This window comes from Glycine max, chromosome 9, assembly GCF_000004515.6.
Source record: "Glycine max cultivar Williams 82 chromosome 9, Glycine_max_v4.0, whole genome shotgun sequence".
Taxonomy (NCBI): Eukaryota; Viridiplantae; Streptophyta; class Magnoliopsida; order Fabales; family Fabaceae; genus Glycine; species Glycine max.
In genome coordinates this window covers 30,278,950-30,290,942 of record NC_038245.2, presented here as the reverse complement: position 1 = coordinate 30,290,942, position 11,993 = coordinate 30,278,950, and positions in this window count along the sequence as shown.

Genomic DNA, 11,993 nt, shown 5'->3' with positions numbered 1-11,993 from the left:
ACCAAATCAATGACCATATCTTAAACATTATCCCAAGTGAAGAAAAGGAGTATTTCAGTCATGACTCAATTGACAAGACAAATGTTGCAACAACTGAATCTTTTGAAGCAATTACACCAGAGTTTCTGCATTCATTGAAGACCTCAGGAATACCAAATCATAAAATTAGGATGAAAGCAGGCACACCTGTTATGTTGATTTGAAATTTAGATCCTATGCAATGGGACAAGACTAATTATCTCTAGAATGGCCAACAATGTTATTGAGGCACGAATAATTTCTGGAAAAAAAGTAGGACATTTGGTTTACATTCCACGAATGTCATTATCACAATCTCAAACTCCTTGGCCTTTCAAGATGACTAGAAGACAATTCCCACTTATTGTGTCATATGCCATGACAATCAATAAATCTCAAGGCTAATCTCTTCAATGTGTTGGATTATATCTTCCTCAACCAGTTTTTAGTCATGGTCAACTTTATGTGGCATTATCAAGAGTTCAGAGCAAAGCTGGATTGAAATTTCTTATTCATGATAAAGAAGGAAAACCACTAAATAAAACAACCAATGTGATTTTCAAGGAAGTACTACAAAATCTATAGTTAACTGTAGGGTTATTCACTGCATTGTAAATTGGACTAGCTTCATGACTTCTACTTTTTGCACAATTTCACCAAGATAGCATTCAGCTCAACTTCATCCTCCTAAGCTTGCAGCATGAGTTCTATAAATATAATTTATTTACTTGGAAATAGTGTAAAACTATATGTGTTTGTTAGTTACTGTATGAAATATTGTATTGTAAGTGTAACAGTTTCGTGTGACTCATTGAATAAAAGAATAATTGATGTATGCCTAAGTAGATTCAAGTGGTATTTTGATACAACAGTGATTATCAGCCACTAGGTTTCTGTTTTACGTTGAATGCATGTATACTTCATGCAATTTTTATACTAAGTGTCTAAAGCAAATGTGGTGTAACTCTGTTGCATATATGATGAACAATTGTACTGATATAAATACATTCCCAAAGCAATCAGATTAACATCATGTGCAGTTAACTGTAGTGTTATTAACAAATCTAAAATTTTATAGCTTCATGACATCTACTTTTTGCATAATTCGATACATAACAAAATTGACCTTAGCTTCATCTTGCTAACCTTGCAACATCAGTTTTTTAGATATGGTTTATTTACTACAACTTCAATTTAAAATTATGTGTTTATAAGTTATTGTGTGCAAATTGTATTGTCAGTGTTACTCATTAAATAAATACTTGATTGTTGCATAAATAAGTAAATTGAACTGATATTTTCATGAATCAATGTTTATCAACCATGAGGTTTCAATTTTACACTGAATGCATTTATACTTAATGCAATGTTTATAGTTAGTGTCTTAAACAAATGTTGTGTGACTCAAGTGTAGTGTACTTTGTATTAAATTCTCTATTATGGTTAAATGGTATGATAGTGTAACGATGCAACCTTCAATTTTCAATCATAATACAATTTTCAGTAGTTGGTAAGAGCATCATAATTGTGTAACCATGAGTTTCATATACTTTTTACACAAGAGGTATGACAGTTGGTAAGGTTGTAATAGCTAAAATGACATATACTTTTTTCATAGTTTCATTGAATACAAAATTTGTCATAGCATGATTATCCAAACTTGCAACATGAGTTTTTAGATATGGTTTCTTTACTTGGTTTCAGTTTAAGACTATATGTGTTTGTTAATTACTGTGTGCAATATTGTATTGAGTGTAAGAGTTTGTTGTTCCTAATTGAATTAAAACATCACTGTTGTGTAACTAATTAAAATCAACTGATGTTTTTTATGCAACAACATCATTCAACCAAGAGGTTTTAGCTTTACACTAATACCTCATGCAATCTTTATACTTAAACTCTCTCATGCAATGTTTTAGTTTTATCACTTCAGTTGGTAAGGAATTTCTCATTTCTGCATTTTAGTTGCATGTTCTACAACCTAACCAAAATCCTGCATTTTCATTCTCCGGTGTATAGAGATTGTCCACCTGTGTTGCTTGAAGAAATTGACTTCACTTGGTAAGGTTCTTTGTATATATCTATTAATGCTCTGTGCACCACATTCTTTGTTGGTTTCTTTCTTTTTTGGTTTGTATTAAATCCTCTCTTGTAGTTAAATGCTATAACAATGTAATGGTGCTACTTTTAATTTTGAGTCATGTTATCTACAAGGTATCATCAATTTGCATGTGATATTTTGAACATAACAAGTTTCATGTAACCCAATAAATTAACATGACTATACCTTTGTTGTGTATATGATGACCAATTGTGCTGATATAAATACATTTCTAAAGCAATCAGATTAACATCATGTGCAGTTAACTTCAAGGTTATTAACAAATCTGCAAGTTGTAATAGTTTCATGACATCTACTTTTTGCAGAATTTGATACATAACAACATTGAACTCAGCTTCATCCTGCTAACCTTGCAATTCTTTGTATATGGTTTATTTACTGCAACTTCAGTTTAAAACTACATGTGTTTCTTAGTTACTGTGTGCAAAATTGTATTGATAGTGTTACTAATTGAATAAATACTTGACTATTGCATGAATAAGTAAATTGAACTGATATTTTTATGAATCAATGTTGTTCAACCATGATGTTTCAATTTTACACTGAATGAATCTATACTTAATGCAATGTTTACAGTTAGTGTCTTAAACAAATGTTGTGTAACTCAATTTTAGTGTACTTTGTATTAAATTCTCTGTTGTGGTTAAATGGTATGACAGTGTAATGATGCAGCCTTCAATTTTCAATCATAATACAATTTTTCAGTAGTTGGTAAAAGCATCATAATTGTGTAACCTTGAGTTTCATATACTTTTTACACAAAAGGTATGACAGTTGGTAAGGTTGTAATAGCTGAAATGACATATACTTTTTTCACAGTTTCATTGAATACAAAATTTGTCACATATTCATTATCCTAACCTTGCAACATGAGTTTTTAGATATGGTTTATTTACTTGGTTTCAGTTTAAGACTACATGTGTTTGTTAATTACTGTGTACAATGTTGTATTGACAGTGTAAGAGTGGTAGAAGCAAAGCTTCCAAGATTATTTTGATGATACCAAAGATTATTAAAGATTCATTCAAACAAGATTAAAGAATCAAGAAGATTCAAGTGAAGATTCAAGATATGCAAGAACCTCAAGAAAAGCATCAAGGTAAGTTAAAAAGAATTTTTCAAAGAAAAGATTGAAAAGCACAAAATCGTCCAAGAGAATTTTTCAAGAAAGATCTTTTACCAGAGTTTTTACTCTCTGGTAATCGATTACCATGGGCATATCATCGATTACCAATGTTTTTGAACGTTGAATTTCAAATCTCAAGAGTCACAACTTGTGATAAAATATTTTCAAAATAATGTAATCGATTACACAATATTTGTAATCGATTACCAGTGGTTTTTGAATGTTGGATTTCAAACCTCAACATGAAGAGACACAACTTTTGATAAAATAAACTGTGTAATCGGTTACACCATTATGGTAATCGATTACCAGTGACTGATTTTGAAGAGATTTCCAAAAGTCACAACTTTTAAAGTGATTGGTTTTTGAAGAAATTTCCTAAAGTCACAACTTTTTAAAGTGATTGGTTTTGAAGAAAATTGCCAAAAGTCACAACTTTTAACATGGTTCTTCAAGAGCCATCAAATGACTATAAATATGTGACCATGTCATGAATTTCAATATATTGATTAATAGATTCATTCTCAACATCTTTCTAAGAGTTTTTGTTCAACACTTGCTTTGTCAAGAAAAATTCATTGGGCAAAAACTTGTGCTATTCCATTTTCTTCCTCTCCTCCATTCTTACAAAAAACTTTTCAAGAGACCTATTCTTGGTGACTGTTTTCAAGAAAAGGTCTTCTTGGTTGCAAACACTGAACACAAGGGACCAACGTTCCTTGGGTTCATTGCAAGAAGCAGGATTTGCTTCTTGGTTGATCACTGGACACAAAAGACCAATGTCTTTTGGGTTCATTGCAAGAAGTGGGTATAACTTCTTGGTTGTTATCACTGGACACAAGGGACCAACGTTTCTTGGGATTCATTGCAAGAAGTAGGAATAACTTCTTAGTTGTAATCACTGAACACAAAGGAGGGAAGTCCTATGTGGTTCATTGCTTGTAAAGGATTTTACAAGGATAGTGGAAATCTCAAGCGGGTTGCTTGGGGACTGGACGTAGGCACGGGTTGTGGCCGAACCAGTATAAATCCGGCTTTGCATTCTCTCTTTCCTTAATCTCTTTTACTTTTTGTTGTGTTTATATTTCTTTAAGTTTACTTCTCCTTATTTATTATTCGAGTAGCTTATAATTAAAGAAATAATTTAATCTAGGAAATAATTAAGAAAGGGAAAATTTCAATTAGGAATAGTCAACGAAATCTTAATACAACCTCCCCCCTTCTTAATATTTCTGAGGCCACTTGTCCAACAAGAGTATGTTGTTCCTAATTGAATTAAAACATCATTGTTGTGTAAATAATTAAAATCAACTGATGTTTTGAAATAGCAACATCATTGAACCAAGAGGTTTCAATTTTAAACTAAACGCATCTATATCTCATGCAATGTTTATACTTAGTCTTTCTCAACTAGATTTGATTGCATACATTCATGCTACCTCCACCCATGTTTTTTCCTGTAACCACTTGAAATAAATTCTGACTTTTCTTTTTATATATCAAGCTCTTCATTAAGCAATTCTAAATTTGTCATATTAATGTCCAAAATTTCTGGAACTTATGTACAAATTAATGTTTTCACACTCAAGTAATGTGCAATCAACACAAAATCACTATCGACCCATACATATTGCAAATCCATATGACTTTACGGATTCATAATACGTATCAGATTCCACAAAGGACAATTTTGTAATTATAAAAAATGGGCGGGGCATCCAACTATATTGGTAGGTGCAGGAAGCAAATTTGCTATAGCAGTAATGAATGGTTTGCTTCATAAAAGCGCAAAATGTACACGGTTATCAGAAAATAAATGTTTTTCAGAAAACAGTTTCTATTTTACCTATTTGGTTTATATGAACATTGTGTAGTTATAGCTCTGTGTATCAAAGGAGTTTCATCATGACGCAAGATTATTTTGTCAGATTGGTATTAGCATTGTCTACTAATACATTGTGTACTAATTCATTGTACGAAGGCGCTACCATCATTCATTTCATAGTTAATAGAGCATATCATTTTTTTTTTATAACCATAACACTATGAAACAGACAACAGAAAGCTAGCACATTGTTTTGTTACCATTTGAAATTGCATTTTCAACGAATTATGGTTGTTAAGTCAATTGCATTTGACATTGTTCTGTTACCATTCAATTTCAATTCATGGTATGCATAACTTTGGCCATATTGAACATGCAAAATAGGTGTGTGATGTACATGCTTATGTGACGCTAAGAATGAACTGGCTTTCATCATGACGACTAATTGAATGTCAATTTTGTTATATCATTGTGTAATAATCTGCTTAAATAGATATTTATCTATCAACATTTTAACTCTAATGGTGTTCAGAATTCATGAACGAAGAGCACGAACAAAGCTACGAAATGGCCAAGAACCAGATCATCTTCATTTTGATTTAATTAACATATCATTTTTCAATTATTTTGTACAACTGACCAACCAATTATTATCATTCTAATGTTTTACCTATTTCAAATGTAGACTTACGTTGATGTTAGTAGGTCATTTGCCATAAGGTGGAAGGACGTGCTTGATTGTTACTGTCATTTGATTGATAAGGATGGAAATTTGCATACCGTTGTCTAAAACCAAGATTTGGACGGCCTAGCCATTGTATCAGGGTGGACAGCACTGAGGGATTTCTATCGGCTGACCAGAGATCATCAAGTGACGTTAACCCATTATGGTCAGAGTTGGTTCCCAAGATGGCACTCATTATACCATCAAGTGCCAAATTCTGTCACTTTCAACGTGCTTCTCACTTAGTACAAAATTACCTGTAGCAGCCTTGTAAGTTACATTCCAATTTATTTATTCATTCAACCAATCTTTATCTGCCAAGTTTTAAATTTCATTTATTTCTCACATAAAGTTATTCTTAATATCAGGACGTTCCAAATAGCATGTATTATTTTCTAAAAGCCAAAGGGTGGACGCATTTGAATTTAGAAGACATTGCAGAATGCCAGATTGCTTACAATCACTGGAGAAAGACAACTAAAATTGGAGCTGGATAGAAATATTTTTGTGAAACACAATCTTTCAAACCTGGCATGGAAATTGTTTTTGAATTCCCTGATCCAACAGTTAACTATGTTTTATTTTGGCCATGTTAATGAATTAAGTTTAATATTATTCTGACTTTTGTTAATATTTGTAAATTAACACTTTATTTTGTGGGCATGTTTTTGCTAAAAACAATCTCTTGAACATTATGACTTTGTTAATTAACAGTTTCTTATATAATAGTTATTTTACTATGTGTTAATCATAATTTTTTTAACCATATTCATTTTTGTTCTCAATTAGTTATACATCATAATATTGTCTAGTGTTATAATGACACAAATATAATTATATTGTCAATTCTCACGGCTTACCCGTGTGTAGGCACAATTTTAATACCAAAACAAAAAAATATAGCGGAGCGACTCGTGCATACGCATGAGTCCCATACTAGTAATTGTAGAAGCAAGCTTTATGATGAATCAAGATTGATTCAAGGAGTTTTGATGATAACAAAGATGATGACAAAAAGTTCAAAAGTCAAGATCACTTCATGATAACAAAGATGATGACATTCAAGAATGAGTTCAAGATTGAGTCGAGAACACTTCAAGGATCAAGAGGAAATTTGATTTCAAGATTCAAGAATAATCAAGATCAAGATTCAAGACTCAAAGATTCAAGAATCAAGAGAAGACTTAATCAAGATAAGTATTAAAAAGTTTTTCAAAACATTGAGTAGCACAAGAAGTTTTTTTACAAAATCATTACCAAAGAGTTTTACTCTCTGGTAATCGATTACCAGATTATAGTAATCGATTACTAGTGGTTTTTAAAATGTTAAGATTTTCAAAATTCAAAATGAAGAGTTACATCTGTTGATGTGTATTCGATTACACCTTTATGGTAATTGATTACCAATGACTGTTTTTGAAAAATTCATTTCCAAAAGTCACATTTCTTCAAGTGACTTATTTCTGAAGATTCTTTCAAAAGTCATATCTTTTTAAGTGATTAGTTTTAAAGGAATTGCCAAGAGTTACAAGTTTTGACTTGAGTCATCCAGAAACTATAAATATGTGACCTTGGCATGAAACATTTTAACAATCTCATTCATATCAATCATCTCTTTCAATCATTATATCTTTCAATCTATCTTTCAACATCTTCTTTCATTTCTTTCAGAACTTTTTGGTTTCATCTTCATTTTTCTAAAACTTTTTGTTCAAAACTTTCTCTTCCAAGAAAAATTCTTTGTTCAAAAACTTGTGTTATTCATCTTTTTCATTCCCTTCTCCCTTTGCCAAAAAGAATTCGCCAAGGACTAACCGCCTGAATTCTTTTTGTGTCTCTCTTCTTGTAGCGACCCGCCTCGTCGCTACGGTATCCACACTCTAATATTCGATAATTTCAATTTTTTTTAAAAGAACTCCCATAATTTTTTATTATGAAAATATAAGTGATTTTGTCACAACCTAAATTCATCCAACAACACGCCATTACTTAAGTGAATATGCATAATTACATAGAAACAATAATTCGGTACATGTCATACACATAACGAAAATTAAATATGTTCATATATATATATATATATATATATATATATATATATATAATTAAAATTCCAATTTTACATCTTTAACTCAACAAAATAAAACTTAAAAACCAACTACGGAGGAATTGATTACGAAACACAACTCTCTCCCAAAATAACGCCAACGTCATCACGTCGGCTCGGCGGCTCCTCACCAGAATCTTACTCCCTACACCCTGCCACTGTCATTTTGCTCCCACAAACAAGGTTCGTGATCATCACAGGTATCAACCACACAATACAAAATTGCAAGGGTGAGTTTATTATAAAAGAACCAATACCAATTCCAAATAACCACAATTAGCAAGGAACATAGGCAAACATGATAAGCATACACAACAATCATTATTCAACACTCATATCCAACAAATATTCATCATTCACATCCAACAATTACTCATCATCCATCCATGGACCTAATCAAGATTGCACAGAATGATGCATGCACCTGACACAACACTCAGATGCAATGTGGTACGTACCTACAACAACCAAATCTCAGGAAATAGCCTAAGCGTGTCCACACGACACTCTTACTTAGGGAACTGTGTTGAGTTTGTCGAGACCACCCGGTTGTGCACGTAACAGCCCCCCTCCCATAGGTGATCAGCCTGGGAGCCCAAAGGTGTTCCTTACCAGGTGACAAGCCCCCTAGTACAAAGTACACTTGGCCACAGTTACTCTATTTCCTGTGTCGTATGAGCTATGATCACGGCCAAAAGTAAGTGCCAAAGACCATGGACCAATTAAAGCGCCTAAGCACCCCCTCAAAAATGCTTAGATTCTCTAACCACGTTAGTTACCCACGTCTGGGCCATCCGACAAGGTCAGTGCACTCTACCCCCCATGACATACACTCCATACGAAGTATGATCGTGGCCAAAAGCTAGTGCCAAAGACCCTGGAAGGTCAGTGCACAGTGCCCCCCACGATCATACACAACATCCAACGTATGAACGTGACCAAAAGCTAGTGCCAAAGACCCTAGAAGGTCAGTGCACAGTGCCCCCCACGAACATACACAACATGCACATGCCAATGCATTTCCAACATCAATCAACATTCCATTTCCATGTCATTCACAACATAAATATCATCTCATCTCAATGACGTTATCAACAACAACAACAACCTCATTTCATATTCACATATTCATCAATAATAACAATTCATGTTGACATGGTCTTTATTAACAACGTCATCTCAAATCAATATCATCATAATTATCATTATCATCACATATCAATTAAAATCCTCAATAGCAACATCAACAACAATTCAAACAAACACAACAATATCATTTCCACACGCACGGTCTTCAAACAACACATTTCAAACAACCAAAACAATATCATTCATCACAATATATATATATATATATATATATATATATATATATATATATATATATATATATATATATATATATATATATATATATATATATATATCGCATCCAATTAGTTAAAACGTAATTTTCTTTGAAGAAAAATCAGCATGCAACAGGGACAGGCAGATATCCTCATAGCTAGGTTCCCTGACCCTAACTATGGTGTTAAAACGGTAAATTTTATAATAAACTCCCCTCACCTATCGTGAGCTACCCCGCGGATTCCTCGTCGCGTCACTTGAAGATTCCTTTTGTCCTTGCTCGTCGATTCCACACAAGCCTTTACCATGCCAAAACGAAGGAGACTTAGTATGGATTTCAGAAAACAAAGCTAGTAACAGTGCTCTGGGTCAAACACCCACATCACTATATGAAAGAGCTGAGAGCATTTCAGGTTTTACAAAGGAACGTCATTTGGAAATTCTGACCACGCTGATGTGACCGGGGTTCAGTGTAGGTTACGAAAATAACATGATTTCATGAAAGGATAACGTTTACAAAGTCTCTTTCTCTAAGGTTTTTCAAAGGGAGCATAAGACATGCAATGGCGGTTCCAAAGTCAGAAAAGATGCAAAGACAAGATGAAACTAACAAGAAACAAGCATAGAACCATGGTTACCTTGAAAGAAAATGAAAGGTCGGATTAGGGTTTCGTTCTCTACCGAAACCGCAAGCCAAGTTGGAAGATTCCGCTTCGGTTGAAGGGTTCCTCTCGGTGTGGGGTTTCAATGGAGAACAACGATGGTTTATGGTGGCTAATGGTGGCTATGGGTGATGGAGAAAGTGCTTGGGACTTTAGAAATGGCTTTGGAAGAAAGAAAGAAGAAGAAATGACGTTTTTCCTAAGCTACACGAAAGCAAAGGCTGAAGTTCTTAAATAAGAAATGCTCTCGGGAACGGAAGCTTCTAGCACACTCCAGACATCTTCTCAAAGATCCCAACGGTTAGATCATGGACACGTGTCTTATGAAGTTGTAGACCAAATTTTGAGAAGCTCCAACGGTTAACGAAGGCTGGGAAGCGTTTTTACCGAGGTAGCTTTATGTAGCTTTCTCTAGAAGCTTCATTAGGAGGCTTCCTCCAGAAGCTTCATTAAGAGGCTTCTAGCATACTCCAGACATCTTCTCAAAGATCCCAAAGGTCAGATCATGGACAAGTGTCTTGTGAAGTTGCAGACCGAATTTCGAGAAGATCCAATGGTTAACGAAGTCTGGGAAGCGTTTTTACCGAGGTAGCTTCATGTAGCTTTCTCTAGAAGCTTCATTAGGAGGCTTCCTCCAGAAGCTTCCTCGTGGCTTCTTTGAGAAGCTTTCTCAAGAGACTTCTTTGAGAAGCTAGATCCTTATCTATCCACACTCCTCTTTTAACTAAATTAACCTCCTTAAAAATAATTATAGATGAAAATAACGCAACAAATAATCAAACATCAAACATAATTACTAATAATATATAGATCTATGTATCAGGGTGTTACACTTCTCCCTTTTCCAAAAGAACGAATGATTAACCGTCTGAATTCTTTTGTGTCTCCCTTCTCCCTTGTCAAAGAATTCAAAACGACACAGTCTGAGAATTCTTTTGATTCTTCCCTTTCCTATAAACAAAAGATTTCAAAAGACTAACTGCCTGAAAATTCTTTTGTTTCCCCCTTCACAAAGTTTCAAAGGACTAACCGCCTGAGAACTTTGTCTTAACACATTGGAGGGTACATCCTTTGTGGTACAAGTAGAAGGTACATCTACTTGGATTGTTGACTGAGAACAAGAGATGGTACATCTCTTCTAGATCAGTTCTAGTGGAGGGTGCATCCACTAGGTTGTTCAAAGAGAACAAGGGAGGGTACATCCCTTGTGGATCTTTGCTTGTAAAAGTATTTTTACAAGGTTGAAAAGAAATCTCAAGGACCGCAGGTCACTTGGGGACTAGATGTAGGCATGGGTTGTTGCCGAACCAGTATAAAAATCTTGTGTGTTTGTCTCCTTCTTCCCTACTCTTTTAATTTCCGCTGTGCACTTTAATTCCTGCTTTTACTTTTGGTTAAGTTTCTTTTCTATTCTTTATTTTCTTAACAACATAGTAAAAGCCTAAGAAGGATAATTTTTAATTACTAAAGGTCTAGTAATAATTAATTCAACCCCCCTTTCTTAATTATTCTGAGTCCACTTGATCCAACAGTAATAAAACAACGTGTCAACACAAAGGACAATATAATGATGTCCACAATGGAGTTCAGCTTACGTTCCATGATCAACTACTAACATAGATAACCATTAAAGCATCAAGCTTGTAAATAAAATGAACTTTTTAAAAGGAACGAAGACATCAACAAGACAATGAATAGGATATTGCAAATAGAAAAAAGAAAGAAACCAAAAAAGAATGTGGTGCACAGAGCATCAACAGATATATACAAAGAACCTTACCACGTCAAGTCAGGTTCTTCAAGCAACACATGTGGATAACCTCTATACACCGGAGAATGAAAATGCAGGATATTGGTTGGGTTGCGGAACATGCAACTGAAATGCAGAAATGAGAAAGAACCTTACCAACTAAAGTAAGGTTCTTTAACCAACATAGGTCAAAGTGAGGTAAAATCGGAAGCTTGCGGTATATCCAAATGGAATCCAGAAAATAAGGTGAAATCGGAAGCTTGCAATTTATGCAAAAAATGGAATCGAGAAATGAAATGAAATCGAAACCTA